The 23,188-nt window shown below is 33.2% G+C and overlaps 1 protein-coding gene across 40 annotated transcripts in view; it reads left to right on the top strand.

Moving 5' to 3' along the window:
* The window catches only part of LOC109447544 (uncharacterized), a 661,414-nt gene that overhangs the window by 487,089 nt on the left and 151,137 nt on the right, over positions 1 to 23,188 (top strand). For 2 of the 40 annotated variants that reach the window (XM_088794096.1, XM_088794095.1), the window contains one exon: positions 4,044 to 5,591. The exons of the other annotated variants lie outside the window; for them this stretch is intronic. The gene's annotated coding sequence lies outside the window, so the exon portion shown is untranslated. Of the gene's footprint in view, positions 1 to 4,043; positions 5,592 to 23,188 lie in introns of those variants that run through there. 40 annotated transcript variants of the gene reach the window in all.

The raw sequence follows: 23,188 nt of genomic DNA, 5'->3' as shown, positions 1-23,188 counted from the left end.
TATTTGCATTACTTACTAACCACCAAGACCATTCAAAGTAAAAAGCTTATAAAGAACAAGCCATGAACATACTGGTTTCTTGAAGGAAGTTCCTTGAGGTAAGGGCCTTGTCCTTACTTCTCTGTGCGTTTCCATTGCTAAGCAAGAGCTCGTGGTCAAAAGGCTTCAACCAAGAGGAGATGACTCTATCCACCAAGAACCTAATTCTTTCATTTAAAAATAGAATAAACAAAACAAAAATTGAAGATACATATCTAATGCGGATCAAATGAAGCTCTGCTTTAAAAGCTAACTTCAGAAGCCTAAGAGCAGTCAGTAATCAGTGATTAAGTGCTGAGGAACCCACTGAGTGTTTAAAAGTAATACCTGTACAAACTGCCAGTTACAAAAACAGTCATGGGGATGTAACGTACAGCATAGGGAATACAGTGAATAATATGGTAAGAACTATGTGTAATAACTATAAATAGCATGGTAATAACTATGGATACTAGACTTAGAGGGGTGATCACTTCGTAAGTTATATAAATGTCTAATCTCTATGTTGTACACCTGAAACTAATATAATATTGTATGTTAATGGTAATTGAAAAAAAAAATTTAAAGGAAAGAAAAGGAAACACCCAGAACAGTGCCACAATTTGTCCTAGATGATAGAGCTAGTCAGCTGAGCAGATTTCAAGATTCGTGATCTAGACTCCTTTCAGGGCATCATGCTTAAGTGATACATATTTTCATAAGTCACTTTGGCATTGCATTGTGGAAATATTACCCACACATTTAATAAAAAATGAAAGCAATACCTCCTTCCTACTGAAGCAGCCAAACCAGTGAAAATGGGTAGGAGCCAATAAGAGGGCAGTCACCCCTTCCAAGCATCTAAAGAATGCACATTCAACACATTCCAAGAGAGGAACACCTCCCCCGCTGGCGACTTTGCTCAGCCCAGTGGTTATCCACCTCAAACCACATTGTGCAAAAATTAATAGGGAAAGAGAGAGAGAGAGAGAGAGAGAGAGAGAGAGAGAGAGAGAGAGAGAGATGCTTTTCTGGAATTGTCAAGATACTCCATACTAGTAACCCTTTCCCTTGTACTCAGGAGAAAGAAAGCCAGTCATAAACACTGTGGAAAGGAGAAAGGTGTGTACCCAAGCGTTTCTGGTAAAGGAAGTAAGTAAAAAGGTCTGCAGAGATAAACACAATAGCCCACATAGAATTTGCTAGATATTTTTTCCTTCTAGGCACTCTTTATTATTCTTTAGTTAAATATCCATCTGACCACCCTCAGTTGAATGCTAATATTTTCCCAATACATGTGTGAAATGGAATACAACTCAGCCATAATAAAAGTTGAAATCTGATCTTGAGAATATCATGCTAAGCGAAATAAATCAGTTGGAAAAAGTCAAGAACCATAATGATTTCACTCTTATATATGTGGTATATAAAACTGAAAGTAGTAAATGAACAGTCAAGACAAACAAAAACTCACAGACACAGACAACAGTCAAGAGAAACAAAAACTCACAGACACAGACCCCAGAGGGAAAGGGGGTGAGGGCAAGGTAGAAAAAGGTAAAGGGGGCAAAATATATAGTGAAGGAAGGAGACTTGACTTTTCGTGGTGAACATACAACGCAATAAACAGGTGACATATAGAATTGTACACTTAAAAACTAATGTTATTAACCAATATCACTCCAATAAATTTAATAAAATTAAAAAAATAATAACTAAAAGAAAGAAACATAGCATATAAGTATATAACCTTAAAAAAAAAAAAAAAAAAAAAAAGAATGGAGGAGGAAGTGTTTAACTGTAGATTAAGGCTCCCCCACCTGTGGTTAGGTAATGTAAATGGCATCAGGAGACAAAAAGTCCTGCCCTTACCACGGTTCACTGACCACATGATTGCTACGTACAAATCAAGCATGTCAGGTAACAAAAGTAGTAAATTAGCAAAGTGGGCTAGCAGTACTATGTCAGTAGTTTGTACGGCTATGTGGATACCTATGGATACCCATCAACAGACACTGTACCTTCACATGTGTAGAGATGACTTGCTCCCAGTTCCTTTACTTTCTATCAGTATCACCCGTGTTTTTGTTAGTAAAGTCACAAAATTTTAGCAAGATCTTAAAAGCTAAAAGTGGGCCCCATAGAACTAAATTTTCTATAACAAGGCAAGAAAATTATAGTGAGGTCTAGTAATTATCTCTGTTTAGTATGATTTCACAGTAAAACATGTTTTGTTTTGTTTTTACAATGTTCCTATGTATTAACAACAATCAGAAAACATATTTGATTACTTTTTCACCAGAGAGGCATCATGCTTCAGTTTTTTTTTTGGAAAACCATCTTCATCTTCTAGTTTCATATTCTAGGGGGTGCCTAATTCAACCTTTACTTTTCATTATTATCATGTGTTAATTTGAGATTGTAATCCTGCTTTTAGTAATCCCCTTCCTTTCTAAATTATAGATGTAGAAGGATAGAAGTGTGTGTTTGCCTCAGAACAAACTCTGGGCCCATTTTGGTCTTGCTTTTAAAACCAATCATTTACATAAATATTTATAAAATATTCTAAAATAAATGGCTTTTCATCACTGCTTGCTATGTTATTGTCTATTGAATGTGAATTTTTTACTAATTCTAATTGACTTAAATTTTTAAAGCAATACATTTCAGTTCACACTTCATATAAGAAATGGTTAATAAGATAGGTTATATCTATGGACCAAAAGCTAGAAATAAACTTCTCCCAAAATAGTTATATTTATTTATGTCATTCTGCCAAGTAGAAAATGTATATCATTGAGTTTTACCTGCATGATGTCTTTCTAATACTAAAGCTATGCAATTCTGGGGTGTGTGTGTGTGTGTGTGTGTGTGTGTGTGTGTGTGTATGTTTCAAACTCTTGGCAATTGTGATTTTTATCAGCAGGTAGAATAAATTAACTCTTAATTGTTTTGCCTTTACTAATTATCTACAGAAGATATAATAAGTTATAGTAAAGCCTTCCATTGAGAATTTATCTATTATACTTCTGTTGGTCAGTTGAGGGGCATCAAGTAGGAAAGAATATGTCTATAAAATTCTGAATAACATTTTGCTGTTGAAACCAATGTGGCTTATTAGTCTAATATGTCCCCTATCTGCCACTGTAGGTGACACTTATTTCTTACACTTATACCTACGATCTTGTTTTCATATTTTTACTTGATTTTCTACCCTCAAATACCTTTTGTGTGTTTGTGTAACATGATAACTTTTTGAAAACTAATGTAGACAGAAGACATGAATTGGGAAGTAAATACTTTAAGTGTTCTAAATACCATAACTTAAACTTCAAAAGTTATTGTATATTTTCTAAATTTAAAATTAAAATGTGAACGTGAATTTTTAAATACTAAGTATTTCATCCTATAGCTACGTCTATTGAAAAATGCATGAAATTTTAAATAGAATTAGTCGTAAAGAGTTCCAGTAAGCAGTGAACTGCATCATGCCATTTTTAAAATCTTAGTTAACTTCCATTTAAAAGAAGGGTTTGCCCTTAGTTTGAGTATGGATCCCACTTTGTCATAGTTTTCAGTTCTTAGTGAAATTTTTATTTAAAGATTCTTATAGAGAATACAGATGAACATGTCCCTAGAGCTTTTGAGATGATGCTGACCTTTTTGCCCATGTTAAATATGAGGAGTTTATAACTTTATGATATTCTAACATCATTTGTCAAAATATCATGTTTGTTGTTTTTCTTTTTCTTAACAAAAGTTTAAGGAGAGAATTCAGATTTTTAAAATTTTAAATGCACCCACCACAGCCTGGTCTCTCCCTTAGAAAATGACTACTTTTATAAAAATGCACTTCGCTATTTAAGAAATGGAAAATCATGGATTCCTATAGGAAAGCAGTCAACTAAAAGAAAAGTTTTTTTGAACCCAGTAGCTTTCTTTCCATATCCCATAAATCAAGTTTATACTAAAAAATAAAGCTTTGCTTCTAATTATTAAAATTAATATAACCCCATATTTTGCAGGTTTCTCCAATTTTCCGGACTCTAAGAGGTTTGTTCTGAGACCACCTAATCAAATCTTAACATTTTTAGTGTTTGTATTTTCTCACTGGCTATTAATACCACAACACCATGCATTAGAATCAGAAGGTCTTCCTTAAAATGAAAAAAATACAACATCATCAACATTGTTCAATAGTATTTTTCTTAGGAAAATAAAATTATCCACTATATATTTATATGCATCTCTTGTCTCCATATTTAACCTAGATTAATCTCTGCTAATTTTCTTGTTCAGTTGACTGAAAGGAGGATTTAAGGCATTAGATTTCTTGCAAACTAAGAAAAAGTGAGTGTCACACATAAGAAAGTATCAAATTTACCATACTTATTTCTTGCGGGCAGTTGACCCACACATGTGCATGCATAGCAACCTTCTGCAGTGCAATCAGTTTATGTATGAAACCCTTTAACCTCGTAAAAGACATCTAATCTGTTTGGTAATGCAGTGTTTGCATCTTAGGTTCCAGAACATAGATTGAATTAAGTGTATGAATCCAGTATTGGAAGAAAGGTAATTTTAAAAGCATTTAGAAATTGTTTTGAAGAATGCATTGCTGCAAGGTGGCATAACCACGTAAACATGACACCACCATCTTATGGAATGTACAAAAAGGGGGTGGCACTTGTGCCAAATAAACATTCTTCAATTAACGCTTCACAATATGTAGTGTGAACATTCATAGTCTGTGTTTATCCATCCTGAGGCTGCTACTTTTAATGCCTCAAAAACTGTTGCCTGTGTGGTTTCTCCTTCTGGTGAATCTTGGGGGAAGGTCTGATTACAGACACATTTTCCCCTTGGAACTGTCTAATAGCTATACTAAAACCAAATGAATACAAGATAGAAGGCTTCTTCTGATGAATTAAGTTGTGTCCTATAAATGGAGGTTAGAGAGGGAAACAAGGAAACTAATGGCATAATAGACTCTTTGTATTTGAACATATAATACTTATTTTGAATTCCATTATTAGGATACTCATATGAAATGATTCATACACAAGGAGTTTTTTTGGGGAAAAATTATTTCATTTTATTGTGAGGTTGTGAATAGGCATTTTGACGTCCATTATCTACTTGCAGGGAAATGAAGGGTTTTCAAAATGAAATAGACTGTATTACCTGTTCTGTTGCTTTTGCTACTGAAAGATTTACTCACATTGTTTGTTTTATCTGTATTATGCTTACCTTTTTAAGAAATATACATTCCTTTTTATTAATTCTATTTATTTAAATAAAATATAACACCTTCATTTTTAATAGCTTTATGTGTAATTCTTCAAAAAGGTTAATGTTCAAAAAACTACAGTTGACCCTTGAACAACACAGGTTTAGACTACATAGGTCCACTTATATGTGTATTTTTTTTTCTCAATAAATACAGTTGGCCTTCTGTATTTATTGAATACACGAGCTTCACATCTGCAATTCAACCAACTACTGGTCAAAAAACAGTATTTTTGATCCACCACTGGGAATTTGAAGATGTAGAGGGCTAACTATATGCATTGTTCCACGCCATTTTATATAAGGGATTTGAGCATCTGTGGATTTTGGCATCCATGGGAGTCCTGGAACCAATTTCACACAGATACCAAGGGATCACTGTAGTTAAGTTTTTTCAAAGTCAAAAGTTGCGTGGATTTTCAACTTTGTGGAGTTTGGCACCCCTAACCCCCAGATTGTTAACTGTATAATGGTTCTATTCTTTATGGTTATTATATATCTATACATAATCTGAAGCACATAATGCTTATCTTTGGCATGGCTTAAATTGTGCTACACTTATTTTCTCAGGAATATTCATATTTTTTGAAACAGGCAAAATTCATATGACATTAGCAGTGCACGGACTCACAAAGCTAGGTGACACTGCTTTAGTAGAAGGCCATATTTCCTTCGTATTTTATTAATGAGTCTGTTTCACAAATTTTTCTTTCCTGTTGTCGATCCCTTAAATTATTTTTCTTTGCTTGTGTTAAATTCAGTTTCACAGACCTGTTTAGAATCCCAATGTTCAAATAGTTAAATAGTCCTTTGAAGCTCAGATTTTAGGACTTCTTCGGTCCTACCTACATGATTTATTCCAATTAAACATTATCCCATCCTATCCCAACTGCCTGTTAGGTGACACACGCAGAGGGCAAGGTAAGTTCAGTCTCTTATAGGAGAAACAGGGATAGACTTGGCAGATAATCTGGTTGCTGAGTCTACATCAAATGATGGTTCTTAGATGCTTGTTGAATTCACAAGTTGTTCCAACAAAGCTAGCATGATGCTTTTTGAACTGTGGGCATCTGGGCTTCTTCTTGATGCATCTATTACCTCTTTCATTGTCGCCAGCATTTTCTTTACCATTTGTTATTTTCACTGGAGGAGAGAGATCTTATAAGTTTAGCCTTGTTATATTCCCTTGTATGTACTATAGATGTACATATTACTTAAATCATATATGAATTAGATTTATTCTTCAATAAAAATTTTAAGGACAGTATGCCCTTTCCTAGTCATTTTTCTAGAAATAAATTATTTGTAATACTAGGTAAGGCTAATAGGGAATGGTCTCTTTGGTGTAGACTATTAACCTAGAACTAGGCAATACTCTCTGATAACCAGACCTCAAGGTATAAAAATTTATTATTACTATTATTATCAGAAATATGGTTACTGTGACCTAAAGCTGCAAATTGTTATTACATTTATGAAATTCAATTCTCTGGTTACTTATTTGTTATTCAAGTTATCTGCCCTGAGAACTATGGTATTGCTGTACTTTGGAGGGACTTAAAGTTTTTCTTTCCTCCAGTCAAAACTAGAAAATGTAATGAAAATTCATGTAATGAATTTTACATGTATAGTAGAAAGAAGTGGGGGTACATTATTTTTTTAAAACAAGGTCAAGCATATTTTTTAAATTGCTGTAATAAATAGAACAAACATTTGTTAAGACGCAAAGCTATGACCATCTAATCTTCAAATGAAGACAACTGGGTAAAATAAATAAAGTGTTGTCTGAAATCATTGCTAAGATCTCAAAGGAAAAAGAGGCAGTTGCAAAATCACCAGGTCTGGTGAATGAATCATTTCAAAGTTTGGTTAAAAGCCAATGGCAATTATAGGAATGGTAGCAAAAAGCATCTTGAATGTAGGTAGGAACAGAGGTACACTTGATTGGTCAGGGGTATTAGATTTCTGTTATCCCATGGCTGCGTCAGTGTTTAAGAGGCAGACTAGAAAGCATGGTTTTCAAATTATGTCAATGCTTCTGCTCAGTGGATGAGTAGCTTGTGATATGGAGGTTGTCTGGTAAAGCCCAAGTGGAGGAGGATATAAGTCAGTGTAGCAGGAGAGCAAAGAATGTGAGAGTAACATGTTTGAACCTATGTCATGAAATTCTAAAGCCCTTAGTAATTTCATCTTTCTTAAAAAATTATGTATCATTGTTATTTCTTCTCAAGAACAGACTGTTCTGTGACATTTTTTTCCTGTCATCATATTTTCTAAAATAGTATCTAACACATTTTGTACTTAGTCTCAAGGAAAATTTACAGGGTTTCTTTAGTCTAACTCAGTGATGTTCAAGATAGAGCAAACCATTCTGAAGAAAGGAACACAATATCCCAGACATGTTTGAGGTATGTAAAACCTCTAAATTATGTGCATCCTGAAGAATTGTAGGCATAACTTAGCCATCCTGAAAATTAGGAAGGTCAATTAACCCCTCTTTGTTTAGAAATTCTAACTCTGTGATTTGTTCAAGATAGCCTTTTTGTGAGAAGTTTTCACTATAAGGAGTAGGTGGATGGATGGATGGATGGATGGTTGGATGGATAGATGCATGGAGAAAGAAGGAAGGAAGGAAGGAAGGAAGGAAGGAAGGAAGGAAGGAAGGAAGGAAGGAAGGAAGGAAGGAAGGAAGGAAGGAAGGAAAGAAGGAAGGGGCATTTTTTTTTTATTATTAAACAAGCTCAACTTTGTGCTGTTGCTACTCTTCCTTTATTGTTGTAATATATGCTTCTACTTCATACAATACCCAACATGTTTTCCTTTTCTTCTCTTTAAGAAATTACCTTTAGTGAAATACTTTTACTTCTAATAAATGATTTGTGTGTGTGTGTGTGTGTGTGTGTGTGTGTGTGTGTATTTGAATTTTTCTTTTAGTTAACAGAGATCTATTTGGAAGTGTTGTCTATAATATTGATAAAATCTTTCCAGATACCCTCAAGGCTACCTGAACAGGGGATGAAGACTAGTCAAAATAGAAATATGCCTTCTAGAGCCCCACAATATTTATTGAATATTAAAAAATAATAAAAAAGAAAATAAACTATACAAATTATCCAAGCTATATGGGCATATATTACTAACTTTACAAAGATAAAAGTTGAATATCTGAGGTTTTCAGTCAGGTCAGCTTCCTTTAAAACTGGATGGGATTATTTGAGAATCCACCTGATGGCTCCCTCCTACCCTAGTGAGAAAGTTCCCCACTGCTACTGCTTTTAGGAAGACCAGGGTCCATGGAAGAAAACAGTAAAATAACCCTTAAATATTACATTTCCCTCACTTGTTCACTTACTTCCTCCTCCTTCCCATAAGTAGTAGATGTGTTTCTTAGTGTCAGTGTGTAATTATTAACAGTTATTTTTTTAAATTATTATAATGTCATCTTCTCAAAAGAATCTAAAATGTCTTTCATATTTTTCATTGGTTTATAAATCTAAATATTTTTGGAAGGGACATGGGAATTGATATGGCATTATTACAGTTTGGAAATTTTATTTATCTGATTCTTCAACCCAGAATAGTGCCCTCAGATCATGAAAATTCTACTAGTTGTCATTATTTCTTTTTAATCTACTAAACCTTATGGACATCAATTGAATTTTGGACTTTTTCCTTTACTCCCTGCTCTGCTGCATGTCTTCAAAATCCAGCAACTCTGTCACCACATTCCAGGTGCATAAAGTCAAGTTTAAGAAACAGAAATCAACTGGAATTTTTTTTGCCATTTAACAAAATTTGCTTTAAAAGTAACAGGTAAAATAACCCCAAATCAATCCATTATGTGGAAATGTGATTTTGCATTTATTTGAAAGTTTCTGTTTTCATTGGGCTTAATGTTGGAAAACTGACATTCCAATCCCATGCGGTAGCTTCCTTGAGTGTTAAATAGTCTGTCTGTAGTTGCACAATAAACATAGCAGAGACAAAATTAGAATTCAGGGTTTCTAAATTTCAGTGTATTTTTTTCTTCTGCTTTTTTATATATATATATATATATATATATATATATATTAAATTCCCAAATTAGGAATGCTGTTTGCTTTCAAAATTAATTAGATCTCTCAAAAACCCTTGTTCTATGATACATTTGTGCTTACTGTTCTCTGATTTAAGCGCTTATTTTCAAAAGGTTAAACATGTTTGAAATGTGCATGAAATAGAAATTCAAATAAAAGCCTCAAAACTGGTAGATTTCTTGTTTTGATAAAATCCTCATGGGAGATTTAGTACAAACTTTGATGTTCCACCAACTGACCTTATTCCTTGGAATAGACATAATGGTGTATTGCCAAAATGTTCTTTTATCATGTAACTTGAGACTACCACATGGGAGAAAATAGAATATTTTGTTGATAAGTCCTTTGAACATTAAAGTATTCAGTGGCTACTCTCAAAGTCTACCAGATGAAGACAAGTCTATCTTTAGCTGATTTTTCCATCACATAATGTGTAGTCAGATGAGAAATGGATGAGCAACAAAATGGTTGAGTAATGAACCAATGTAAAAATGAATGAATGAATGAAACTCCTAATCAAAAGCTTTACAGAAATCATATTAGATATTATGGTCCTAAGTTTGATATATTGTAAAATTCAAATAAAAATGGAAAGCATCTCTAGGCCATCATTTATTCAGCAATGCCAAAGTTACTCAGCTGTTTTAAATCATTATAACCATCCCACTTCTGCAGTGTTATACAAGAGGATATTCAAATAGGAAACGAGACACATGGAGAAAAGTATTGGTTTCAACACTGTTCATAATATCCCCAAATTGGAACCCCTAGAATTTTTCAGCAATTGGGGAATTGTTAAGCAAATTGTGGTACACTCCCAAGATGAAATTTTGTACAGATACTTAAATTATTAATTAGACAGATTGTAGCATGATGTGAAAGAAAGAACATAAGCTTTTAGATTGGACAGACCCATGTTTCAATATTTCTGTCACTTCCAAAATGTTCAGAGTATGAAGGGATTCCTAGAATCTCAGCACCATCTCAGAAGTTCTTTGTAGAATCTTCCTGACATGATGTAGACAGCCTACATTGTTGGGTAGTGAGATCCAGATTCAAAAGTGTGCTCTCAGAGGGGCCAATTTAATTTTGAGAGGCAATCTGACAAAACAGTAAAGAGATGAACTTCAGAATCAGATAGGCCAGGATCAATTTCTAGCCATTTGCTAGTGGTTTGGCATTTGGGTACATTATATAACTCTTTGAAACTGAGCTTCCTTGTCAATAAATTGCAAAAATGATAACCAAGTCATTGTAATGATAAAATGATACGATGTATACCAGCACATGACTAGACAGGGATTAGGTGTTGAGCATAGTAATTATTGGTTTTATTGTTTTGAGTCATTATACTAATCAGAAACCCCTACTCAAAAACATTTTTGTTGTTCATTTTTGCCTAAAGAATTACTTCCCAATGTAACATTAAAGACCCTCTATAACTGCACTTCAGTCTAACTGCCTGGCCATTTTTCCTAATATGTATCCTTCCTTGTGTAAGCCAAAATTCTACCACTCTTTCCTGGGCATTTCCCAAACATCGCATGAGTGTTTGAGCCTTTCCTCTTTCTGCCCTCCAATTAGAAATTTTTTTCTCTCTATCTGCTTCCTCTAACAGTCCTTCTGATCCTTCAAGGCCCTAGACTAGTTGAGCTTCCTGCTATAAGCCTTCTGTATAGTGCTCAATATTTATTGTCTCTCTTGCCTGTGTTTTCATAGCACTTTGTATTTAATAGTATGCTTCACATTTTCTGTGTATTCTAATTTTGTTTGTGTCTGACTCTTCTACTACATAGTAAGTTGTTTGAGGAAGAGGCAATTTCTCCCCTCATTTTATTAATCATTTTAGCAACTTGTACACAATAGACACTCATACACACAAACGCTCGCACGCACGCACGCACACACACACATATGTCAACTTAAATTCAAGAGTGACTGAAAGCTCTAGAAATAACCTCGTGTAACTCTTCTTGACAGGTCTGTGTCATTTGAAGTGCCTATTTGAGTATGATTTTTCTAATTTTCACTTAGCAAATTTTCATTTATGTGAGGTTGGTACCAAAATGGCAAAAAGTATTGGGATACTTGATCCCTAATTACCTTTTAACCCCTCTCACTTCATTTTAATTAATTACACAGATGAAAGGCTTATAGGTACAATTATATGGGTATAGTATTCTTTCTGTCTAGGTTAGTTCATGGATATAACCTTTATGTAATTCACAAGCTCCATCCCTGGCTTGCTTACAATGTTGCCTATAGTATTCTGGAAAATTTCTATGACTTAAAGATATGGGAAGATTTGTGTGTTGATTAACATGGTATATCTGGAAGATTTGTAGGTCTTCTGGAAAGAAAGTAGACTCAAGATTTCAAACATAGTGTTTTATCATTCTTTCTTTGAATATGAAAAACTTTTAGTTCTTTAAAAAAGATTTATCTACAACGGTGGTGAGATTGGGAGAAAGAAAAGACCAGGACTTGATCCTAATGTAAATGTCAGCTGATCTTGAAAAAATTCCTATTTTTAGTCTAATTGAATTAATTTTTTTAACAGCCTGGTTCTACAACTTCAGCCACTGATAGGTATTAATATCTATGAGTACTCCAAAGACAAAATTTCTTCTTATAGATTCCTGATTTCCTTACATCTTTACAAATCTATGAACCATTTTTATAGGAACTTGCCCTCTGGGTGACTGAGAAGATCAATTAAACCACAAAATTTGATATATATGTAATATATCTATATATTTATATATCTATATATCTATGTCTATATGTAATATAGATGTGTTTTATTTCTTTCCCAAAGAATCTATGCCTAAATGAATGGCCTATTACTTCCTAGCCTAGAGAATTTGGCTAAACCTTTAGATAAAATGGTTAATGATATATACTTTCTGACAAGGAGTCAGTATACTTGATAATTCAATCAATGAATCAAAATATCTGTTCATAATCATACAATTTTTAAATGTCCTGATTATTTGCTCTTGGTATTTCATACTGAATATATACAAAGGGTGCCAAAACAGTGTATACACATTTTAAGAAAGGAAAACTGTGTTAAATTTGTAATATTCACTATATACCGATAACAAAAGATAAATATAAGTCACCTTTGACTTCTGCAATTACAAGAGGTGTTCAGAGTGGTTACCATCAGCATCCAGACACTTCTGATTAGGGCAAACTACTGCTTGAGCAATGTTGACCCAAGTGTCCACTTGTGTACATTTTTTTGGCACCCCCGTATTGCCAATAGCGAACCCTGGATAGAGAAGTGATTAGACTTATCAACATTTGACAAACAAAAACTCATCAAAATTTAAAACTATCAAGGTCAGTGTAGACTTTCAAAAATATTTATTCCTTGTCAGATACAGTGGTGAACTTGAACTTTAAAGCTAAATCCATCGATGTTTTGCAAGTCAGCGTAAGATCCAGTTCTCTTATCCGAAATAGAGAAGAAATTATTTAAGTATTACATATTGTTCTTTAAATAGAAAAGAGACAAATTAGTTCATATGTAACCCTAACTTAGAAGTATTAAGTATTATTTCATTTAAGAAGGCTCTAGCATATGTGTTAAGAATCCTATCTCATGAGTCCTTTCTCTCTTTCACCCCATGTTTCTTCCCGAACTCCACCTTCCTGCCTTCTCATGTTCATATTTATGCAACAAAACTGGACTTTTTACTTCTTCCTGAATGTGTATTTTTACTACTTTTTATCTTGCCAAGTTCCAAACCACTTTTCAATATATGAAATTCTACCATTTCTCCATGGAGACAGGATAATGCTCATGTAACATTACAAACGAAATAAGCATATAAGCAAACAACTAAGATTAATAAATACTGCCTTAATGACTGAAACTCAATTATTAGGAATAAAAAACCTTTATTAAAAACAATTAAATATAGTTATTTATGCTAGTTTAATGGCAATTATATTTAAATACATTTGATAACTTAATAGATTTAATACATTTTATACATTTTTAAATTTACACTGTGGCTCTCTTAACACCTAACCCAAAGAAATTAAAACTATTATTATCACAAAAGTTTATATATATTATGCTTAACAAAGGATTTAGAATATTGATGAAGTATCATTTCTTGCTAGCTAGTGCTTAAAAAGATCAAACTAATATGAATGGATTAAGTAACCATTAGCATAATGAGAGGAAAATATATTCACAAATAGACATGGAGCATTTGCCTATTTTCGACTATTTTCCCTCGGTCTACAGCTCAAAACAACATGAGAAACCATTCTCAGTTCCTGTAGAAGAAAGAGGGCTGGCATACATTCTTAGAATTCACAACTCATGATAACACAGATATGGCATTTTTTTGGATAAAATTTCCATAGCCTGTGTTGCATAGATTACATATTAAATATTTGTTTTATAATTAAAGGCCAAGAAATTGTGAGAAAAGAAAATGGGTATAAAGTTAATCAAAATTTGATAATACTAAGTTTAAGTAAGGAACTAACTTATTTCTATTACTTTGAAATAATTAAAAGTATCCCTCATGACTTAGAATAATTCAGTATTTATTACATTAAGTTGTTAGCTGGGCATATTACAAGATATTATTGTTTGGGGGACACCTAAGACAAGCTATTTTCCAATAAGAACCTCCACCCTTTTTCTCTCTCAGCTGAAATTGTCACAGGAGGTCTATTTTGTTTGTCTTGTTATGAACAAGTATTTGTGGAGTAGTTTCTCATGCTATTTGTACAGGTGATTTTCAGTAGAAATAGATTATGAAGATTCCTGGATACTGGATTTTTTTTATTTTTACAAATATAATAAATGTTTGTATAATCATGAATGTATACGAGTATACATAAATATGTCATACGTTACAGGTGTTCTAGAAATATTACACATTTGAATGAGTATATAGACATCACAGGATTCTGGAATACATGTGAATTCAAATAACTAAAATGTTACTCCATCATGTGAATTTCCTTATGAAGCATACTTTAATATTACAGTAAAGAACAGAGTGTGGGAGTTGCCTAATTTTAGTCCTTTTTTAAAACAATGAGAAATTTACCTGGTTGCTTAAGTTTAAATGATATGCTTATAAAATTAAGCTATATCCATTCAAGAATTTTTCCTATAAAGTTAAATTTCCCTCTACTCACCAAAGTTATTATGTAGTAGACTCTGGTTCTTTATGGATTAGTTGGTTCATATCTGAAAAAAGGACAGATTTCTTTCTTTTTTTTTTAATTGTGTGCACTCCCAAAGTGATGATGAAATTTGAAAACAAAATCAGGGATTTTGCATTTCAGGAATGATAGGATAAGTAGATATACATTGGGATTTTTGAAATTATCTGCAAAAAATGCTGACAGTTGATCTGAAAAGGACATCAGATCCTTATTCTACAAGGGATCTAAAGAGGTTATGTGTCTTTCTCTAGATCCCACAGCTAGTTAATAACCAGTGATAGCAAGAGGGCAGATCTCCCACCTTTTCATTGGGTGCAATTTTCTCTTACCCTGAAATTCGTAAAGGTCATCCTCATGACACCGAATGTTTCATTATTTATTAAATCACAGTCCTAACTGTTCTAGACTATTTTCATATAGCTTGTGTACTTGGTGATCGACACATAAAAATCAGTCATATATTTAACAAATGAATGAACTTAACCAACTTTATGTGAATTTAATATCTCATGGGGAATTGCAACGTACTATGTGTGGCCACCATCTGTCATTCAGTATAAACTGAAAGTATACTTGACTATTATTTATTTTTTCACTCTTTCTAATTAGAAGTACAAATCATTGGGATGTTACTGATTGTTGATCCAGTGCAATTGAAATAGCCACACATTTAAATAAGGTGGTTACATACTGAAAATTACTTGTTTACTTGCATATTGATTTCACTAAAAAAGGAAAACTAAGAGTATCTGTGATTTCTTTGCATAGTGTTTTAACATAATAAAATTGGATTGAGAAGTTTGCCAGACATATATATTCATTTTCCCAAGGTGAATATCTTTTTGATGGCTTTAGAGAAGAAAATGATGCATTTGAAGCAACATATTGTGTGTAATTTAAACGCCTAGGATACATTTACTCTTCTGGGTTTTTATTTGCTTTAAGTTTATTCAATATTTATGGAAGCCTCTTTACATCAAGGATTGGCTGTGTCAGTTTTTGTTTGAGAGTCTTAACTTGTGCCCTTGGTGCAGTTAGATGCTTCTAGAGTAAAGCAAAAGTGTCTGCTGCTCTTAGGTTTCTCTTCTAGTGCCAGAATCACCTCCCTGCGAGACTGCTTGTGGAACATTCCTGATCCGAGTTTGTTTCTCCCAGGACTCTGGCTCCTTGGGGATTTGCCTGCCTAGCTTGAGGGAGGGTTTCCAGCCTGCTTTCTTTCAGATAGTATTTCTCTTTCATTTTATCTAAATAGAGGATTATATTAGCTAAACATGATTAAACTTGAGATATGAGTAGGTACATTTCTGGTATCTGGTTTTGTTACAGGTTTTTATGGTCCCCTGGTGTTTCAGCATGTAACATAGTGTTTTAATATAACCACCTTTAAATAGCTACATCTCCTAAGAAAGAGTTTTGAAGAACCCTAAGCAAGTTGTTGGAAACAGACATTTAAGTGTTTAATTCAATTAGCAACTCATAAAGTCTATACTGATGAAGATGCAAATAGCCTTTATAAGCATTAATTTCATGAAATGGACATTTTATATAAGTGAATATGGAGTTTGTAGTTCTTTAGGCAAATCTTCACTGTTGGTTGAATTTATTTAAAGAGCTTTTCTGGTCACCTTTGAACCTCAATGATTTCTCCAGATGTACAGAAGTGAACAATGTAAAAATCTTGCTGTTTCAGCAGAACTGATTCCAGCTGGCTGGGAACTGGATCTGCAAGTCATTGGTTACAGCTGTGTTTCGATTTATATGTGATGGTTGAAAAAATAAATTACCCGATTAGATGGCTAGAAAGAGGACTCTTTGTTTAGTCCTTGTGTGGGGACTGAAAGTGTTTATGGTGCTGTTTTCTACGCAGTCTTTGCAAAGTAAGCTGGACAAATAGATTTATTCAATTCAATGCTCCTTAGAAATGTTGCATATTCAGCTTTAATGCTTTGCTAAAGAAACTATTTTTTAAAATAATGCTGTCATCTAGCAAATGTTTTAAAGGTCTAGCATTTAAAAGAAGCAGTAAGTTTTCTGTCCTACTGAGCATTGCATTTAGTAATTGAAAAGCCGTTTTCTTTTGTTTAATGTGTACTTTAAAACCTGTCTTTGTCAGGCATAAGAATAAAAATATGATTTTTTTAAATTCAAAGCTTTATAATGGTAGAGTATCTGAGGGGGAAATCTATTTTAACCCCTTTTCTTAATGAGTTATGTCTCATGACATTTAAGAGAAAGGAAATTAGTTATGTTGATAAATAAAGAAATATAATCAAGCATTGCTGAAAAATATTGACATGCCTGTGAGCCTCTTAGATTATGAGGATTTTAAATTCTTGAATATTTTCTTTGTTATCTAAGTTTACAGATAGGGTAGGAAGAACATGTACTTTTCAGGTTAGTAAAAGTCCACATACTAGTCACTCGTGCAGGTTTAGAATACAGTATTACAAAGTACCCTCCCAAGAGGATTAATATGCTACTATAACATTGCATGAAGGCTTTTGTTTTTGTTTTTGTTTTAAATTATTTCCCAAGGTAGCTTAAATTGAGTTCTTCATGTTCTTTAAGTTATAAAGCTGTCAGAACCAATGGATTGTTTGCGGCTCAACCAGTTCCATTGAGGCATTAAAAAAATTAATGGGTAGGTGGCTCCAGAAAAGAAGGCTACAATGGTGTGTTTTCATTTTTATTTTCTCAAATGGACACTGATTTTATAAATGAATTCAACATTTTATGAAAGTTTATTTTCTAATTCTTTATAAAATGTTGAAAATGAACAGAATTCTAGAGTGAACTTGGAAATCAAGTCAAGTGCCTGATCAGATATTACAGTGTCTAGCAAGTTCAACAGCAATTCAGTGGGTGGAATACCCAGAAATGTATCACTTTTTTCCCCCATGAAAATAGAAAATCCTTTACCATTTCCTTTCTTTATCCATTTCCTTTCTTAAGATGGAAGAAAGGATATATATATATATATGAATTCCATATATATGTATAATGGAATTCAGGTGATGCAGAATAAATAACCATAATGTATCCAAAAGGAAACAAAGGTGGAATTGATCTGTCTTGAATTGGCAGACAGTTTTGCTATGTCAGGCTCTTTCCTTGATCAGTGAAAGTATGCCCTCTAACCCTTAATCAATACAATTGATTGGAAAGGATGGGAACAAAGCATGAGAATGCAGGATACACTTGAACCTTCACTGTTCAGATATATTTACATGATGTTGATAACCCTTAGAAGCATTTTCCTCTACTCCCAGGTAATGGATGCTTCTCCAACCAACATTGAAAAGCTATGTAATAAAGTAGTGGCATTCTTCATGAAAGAATATGTTTTGAAAAGTTAACCTTGTCTCATAGTACTTATAATTCTAAAAATTTATTAATCAGGATAGAGTTTCTATCATTAGGCATAGAGATAGCAAAGTGAACATTCAATCTAGAAAATAACATGTATGATTGTGTGATACTAAGTTTCAAAAATATACATTATTTTAATAGGAAAATCAGGAAAGGAAATAACAGTATCTATAAAGAGAGAATACATTTTTATTTATTTACTCTTATCATTTGTGCTCTATTCCTACCTACTGTGATCAATGGATAAAGTATTATCTCTTCTTTATGTAAAAAAGAACATACAAAATTAGCATATTTTTCTGAGTGAAGAAAACCCTAAACATGTAAAATAAAATTGATTATGAGCAATCAGAATATCTATTCATTAATAACTTTATGCCACCTAAATTAAGCAGCATTTGAAATGAGTATTTTTAAAAGCCAACAAAAATGTTTTTAAACATTTTGATAGTTGTAGAGAATTTTAAGCCCATGATTCACCTGATTTTGTGATACTTCTGATTTTCTGATATTTTTATTCAGAATTTCTAAAATCTACTTAAAGCAGTTTTATAAATTCATTATTAAAACTAAAGTATATCTATTCAACCAATTAATGCTAAAATGTTTTTTGATAACGCTAATTTTTACAAATAAGTTATCCAAGGAAACTATGAGTTCTTCTCCTTAGTGTGTATACCATAAGAGTGTATACACATCTTTCTAAATCTTAGAAAATTACTACCTCCCTATTTCTAAAATGAAAGTATACATTGCTTCAAAAAATGAACATTTAAATGTAAATAGGGTAATCCATAGAAAACATCTAATATAACATTTTAATGTTGCTATATTATGCAGCTATAATGAAATGACACATTTTTGAGATTCAGTTATTAGATGAAATATAATCACAGGGATATAGAGAGAGGATATATCATTAGTCTTTCTGGGGATAAATGCTACTATACGGTACTGTGAGGATTAAATAATATAATTATGTATACAAATATTATATTTAAGTGGTAGGTAGTAATAACAAACACGTGTTTCCAGTTTTACTCCCCTTCCATTGCACAAAATTTTAGAGCTGAATTAGGCCTTGGTAATTAACCTAGTTATTCCTCCTAATTTTAAAGATACGAGAACTAAATTTCTAAGAGTTAAATTACTTATCCAAGACCATAAACTTTATTGTTTACCGAATTGGCATTAGAACCCATTTCCTGACTCCTAAATCAGTTCCCTTCCCACCTCTCATCTTGTTTGCAAAGTGTTGTATATAGAACATAAGGAAAATTGTACTCTGTATAGTTCCGTTAGCTAAAACATAAATTATTATTGCTCCTTTGCCATAATATTCAAGCTCTGAATATGACAGTAATTCTGGAGTCCTTTGCTATCATTTAAACTTTTCCACTAAGTCTCATCTTAAAAAGTCAAGATTAATTCTTTTCTCTCACCTGTTAGGAAGTCCATCAACATAACAGAGACATTCCTTTATTACAAATATATACATGTATATATTCCTGATAACTATTGGAAAATGCTTTTCCAGATTTAAATACAACTTTATATGATGTAATTTTTCGTGTTCTCCAAATTGTGCCTCATTATCATGCCCTGCCTTTTGCCTGAAAGAAAAACACTCCACCAGCATCCTCAAGACCTATTTGTTCATGTGTATGGCTATACAACAATGGCTATTATTGTCACTTTCCCCTCAAGACCTCCCTCAAGTTCATGTTGTTGCTCTAATTACACCGTCTCAGATGTACTCTCCTCATCTCCTCTCTCTGGTATGGCTTTGAATGCTGTCCCCTTGTGGATATTGATGACAGAATGGATAGGCAAGTGTATTTCGCACTTGGGGAAAGCCGAGGGGCGAGAGGAAGGAGAAAGAAAAAAGGGAGGGAGAGTAGGAACAAGAGAGAAAGATTGCTAGAGAGTTACAATCATTCCATTTTCTGAATAGAATAGAAGAATGAACGTTAGATTTCACATGCCAGGGTCTGAAGGATTATCCCTGAAAGGAAGAGAAATCTATGAGATTAGTTTTCCGTGTTAGTTGGTATACTCTGCACTTATATATCAAAGAAGAGAGAGAAATAAAATAAAAATTAATTTCAGATTGATAAATACACCTTTTGCATCCTAGTCAAGAACTGCCTGAGTTAAAAAAAAACACACACAAAAAAACACTGAATCATCCTCTAGTCCACATACTAAAATTCTAAAACAAATATGGGTCAGGTATTTTTTCCTGGTGAAAAACCATCTGTATCTTTCACCATGAAATTTTTAAAGTAATAACTCATCTATATTTATATTTTACTTTATTTTCTTTTTGCTTAAGATAATTAGTTCCAGAATCTGATTGGTAACTCAGAATTATCTTAACAAGGTCTACACACACACACACACACACACACACACACACACACACACACACCTGTTTTTCTCTCAACATTTTATTTAATAGGAAATTCCCAACAGATCATCCTGGTTCATTGGTATCTAATTCTTGTCTCCCTTGTCCATTAATTATTATTTCTTTTCTCTTCAAAAGAAAACGAAAGACATCTAATCGTAGTTGTTGCCACACTTAACTGCTGTTCCTTCTATATGAAAAGGATTATTAAAAATTGCTCTTTCTCTGGATTTTTGCTACTACGCATGCTACCATTACATCCCTTCTTTATTGAAAACAGAAATTTGTGATATGTGTTATTTAACACTAAAAAGACCAGCACTCTCACTTCTGGAAAGGATAGACACATAAGCATCTCTCAGATTTATTTGGCAACTTTGGCTTGAGTATTTGTTTTGTGTTTTCTGATGTTGTATTTGTTTGTGTGGTTTTTTTTAACTACCTTAAAATTAATTTCTGTATAACACTTTCCCTTAAGTGGTATAGCATATTTCAAAACTATTAGTAAATAAAACTACTAGATCCTCTTCCGTCAAATGAAATTCTCTTATTTTAGATCTTCAAATAAATATAGAATCATTCTCTTAAAATAGACTGAAATGAAAGTATGGGGACAAAATGGTCAGTTATGCTATAAACTTTTCACAAGAACAGTTTTAAGTCAGCAGTGTCCAGTAAAACTTTCTGCAAAGTTGGAAATGTTTTATAGCTGCATTGTCCAAAATAGTAACTACCAGCCATGTGTGCTATTACACATTTGAAATATGGCTCAGGCAATAGAGGAACTGAATTTTTACTTTTATTTAATTTTAATTTTAATAGCTACATGTGGCTTGTCTCACCTTATTGGAGAGTGTAGGTTAAGTAAAACAAAGAATATATGCAAGTAATAAAAAACAATATATTCTGCACATCCATGACTTTTGAGTCTAAGTTTGAACTGTAGATCATTGTTTGTCCTCCTTCTCCCTTACCCTAAATATAATTCCCAAAATAAAACTAAATTCAAATGGCCTTTATCAGAAATAAAAGATTCCTGCCTTAGTAGTAAGGTAGAGGACAGGTTATATTAAAGTATTTTAGAGTAGTTATTGCTTCCTTAAAGTCAATATGTCACTTGATATATATTCAGGTATATCTTAGTGTTTTTTTTTTTTAAGTTAACAGAACAAAACTCAAATAATACATAAAAACAATTGACCTAGCAAGACCATACATGTATTGCACTGCTTAAATATAAAACAGGGAGAAAAATTTTACTTTGTAAATATTTTAACCATAGTCAGGGTCTCATTTAGGGATGTTTTAGTATTAATGATCAGTAGTTTCAAATCAGAAGAGACCTTAAACCCATGTCTATGACAGTGGCGATTGAACTGATTGATTACAACATCTTCTTTCAGATAAATATTGATTATAATCAAGTCTGCATTCCCATTGGCCCTAACGGTGGTCTTGACAGAACCCTGGGCACTTGAACTGACTAAACCCTGTCTGGATATAAATATTTTAAATTCATGGCCATTCAGTTATAATCATTATTTTTCTTCAAACCTTTACTCCTCTTGATTTTCTGCCTCCTTGGTTAATATTATTATGCCTTCCGGAAAGTTAAGTAAGTGATGTATGTGTCTGTTTCTACATGTAATAAAAAAAGATAGCATGGTTGGGGGTGGGGGATGTTGGAGACTTGTATTTACGTTTATTGTTTCTGATTTGCAGAGCTCGGAGTGAGGTGCTTATGCAGACAGTCCACAGAGCTAAGATATCAGTAGGCTGTTTGCTGTAAGCACATGTTCAATTATTAAAATAGTCGACATTTTATGTCTGATAGCCTTAGCGAGGTCATGACATTAATTTATCCAGAGAATTGTGGGCAACTGTCTAGAAAAAAATAGCATAAAGGACACAGATGTTGGAGAGCCAAAAAAAAAAAAAAAAAGATGGCTCTCTGAGCAAAGAGACTTTAAGAGATGACCAGTAGATTTAGAAGTAGAACAGGAAGAAGTAGAACAGGAAGAAGGCAGCACGCGTCTCACTGTTACTGACAATCAGTATTTAAAGCTATGCTGTGTATGCATTAATTTCTGCTATTGTTTTTCATTAAATTCTAAACTTGAACACTATTCCTGAATCTCTGGTTTCTGCAATCTAATTTCTTGTTATTTGTCGCTTCAGTGCTCCGTGATTCTTTGCTTTTTATTCCCTGTTCCTTTCTTCCCCTTCATTCCCCGCCCACTTCTCATTTCTGCATTTCCTTTTCTTCCTCCCTTTCTTATTCTTTTCCTTCTTTTCTCTCTCTCATGAGTGTGTACTTAATTCCATGTTTCCATCAGGCGCCAACTTATTTTTGTGTGTATGTGTATTTTTTTGTTTTGGCGCTTGAGTTTTTCTTTTCCTTTTCGTTCAAATCAGGAGCCTCTAGGAGCTGATTTTAGAGATACATATCAGCCTGCACACGTTTCTTTTCTCTTTATGGGTTGTGTGATGTTTTCTTTGGAACCTCTGCAAATGGTTGTCCTTCATGTTTGTTGCCACAGATCTGTTGCCAAACTGCTACCTTAGTTGGTCCTGCAGTGCCGCAGTGCATGCTGGGATCTGTCTGTGTGAGTAAACTGAAATTTCAACAGCACCAGACAGTACTGAAATTGGCTTGAGAATTGCTGTACTTCTCTTCCCTTTGTATGGATTTCTTGTATGCTGCAGAGTCACCAATGGCTAGATTTCTCTGGCAAGTAATTCAGAAATATTGCTCATGTAGAAAGGAAAGGTAGGCAGTTTACCACATTCTGTCATTATAGGGAACAATTGAAGAACAAAG

The sequence above is a fragment of the Rhinolophus sinicus genome, chromosome 17 (assembly GCF_057876585.1).
Source record: "Rhinolophus sinicus isolate RSI-liver-muscle chromosome 17, RSI-T2T, whole genome shotgun sequence".
Taxonomy (NCBI): domain Eukaryota; kingdom Metazoa; phylum Chordata; class Mammalia; order Chiroptera; family Rhinolophidae; genus Rhinolophus; species Rhinolophus sinicus.
This window is presented reverse-complemented; position numbering and strand designations above follow the sequence as displayed.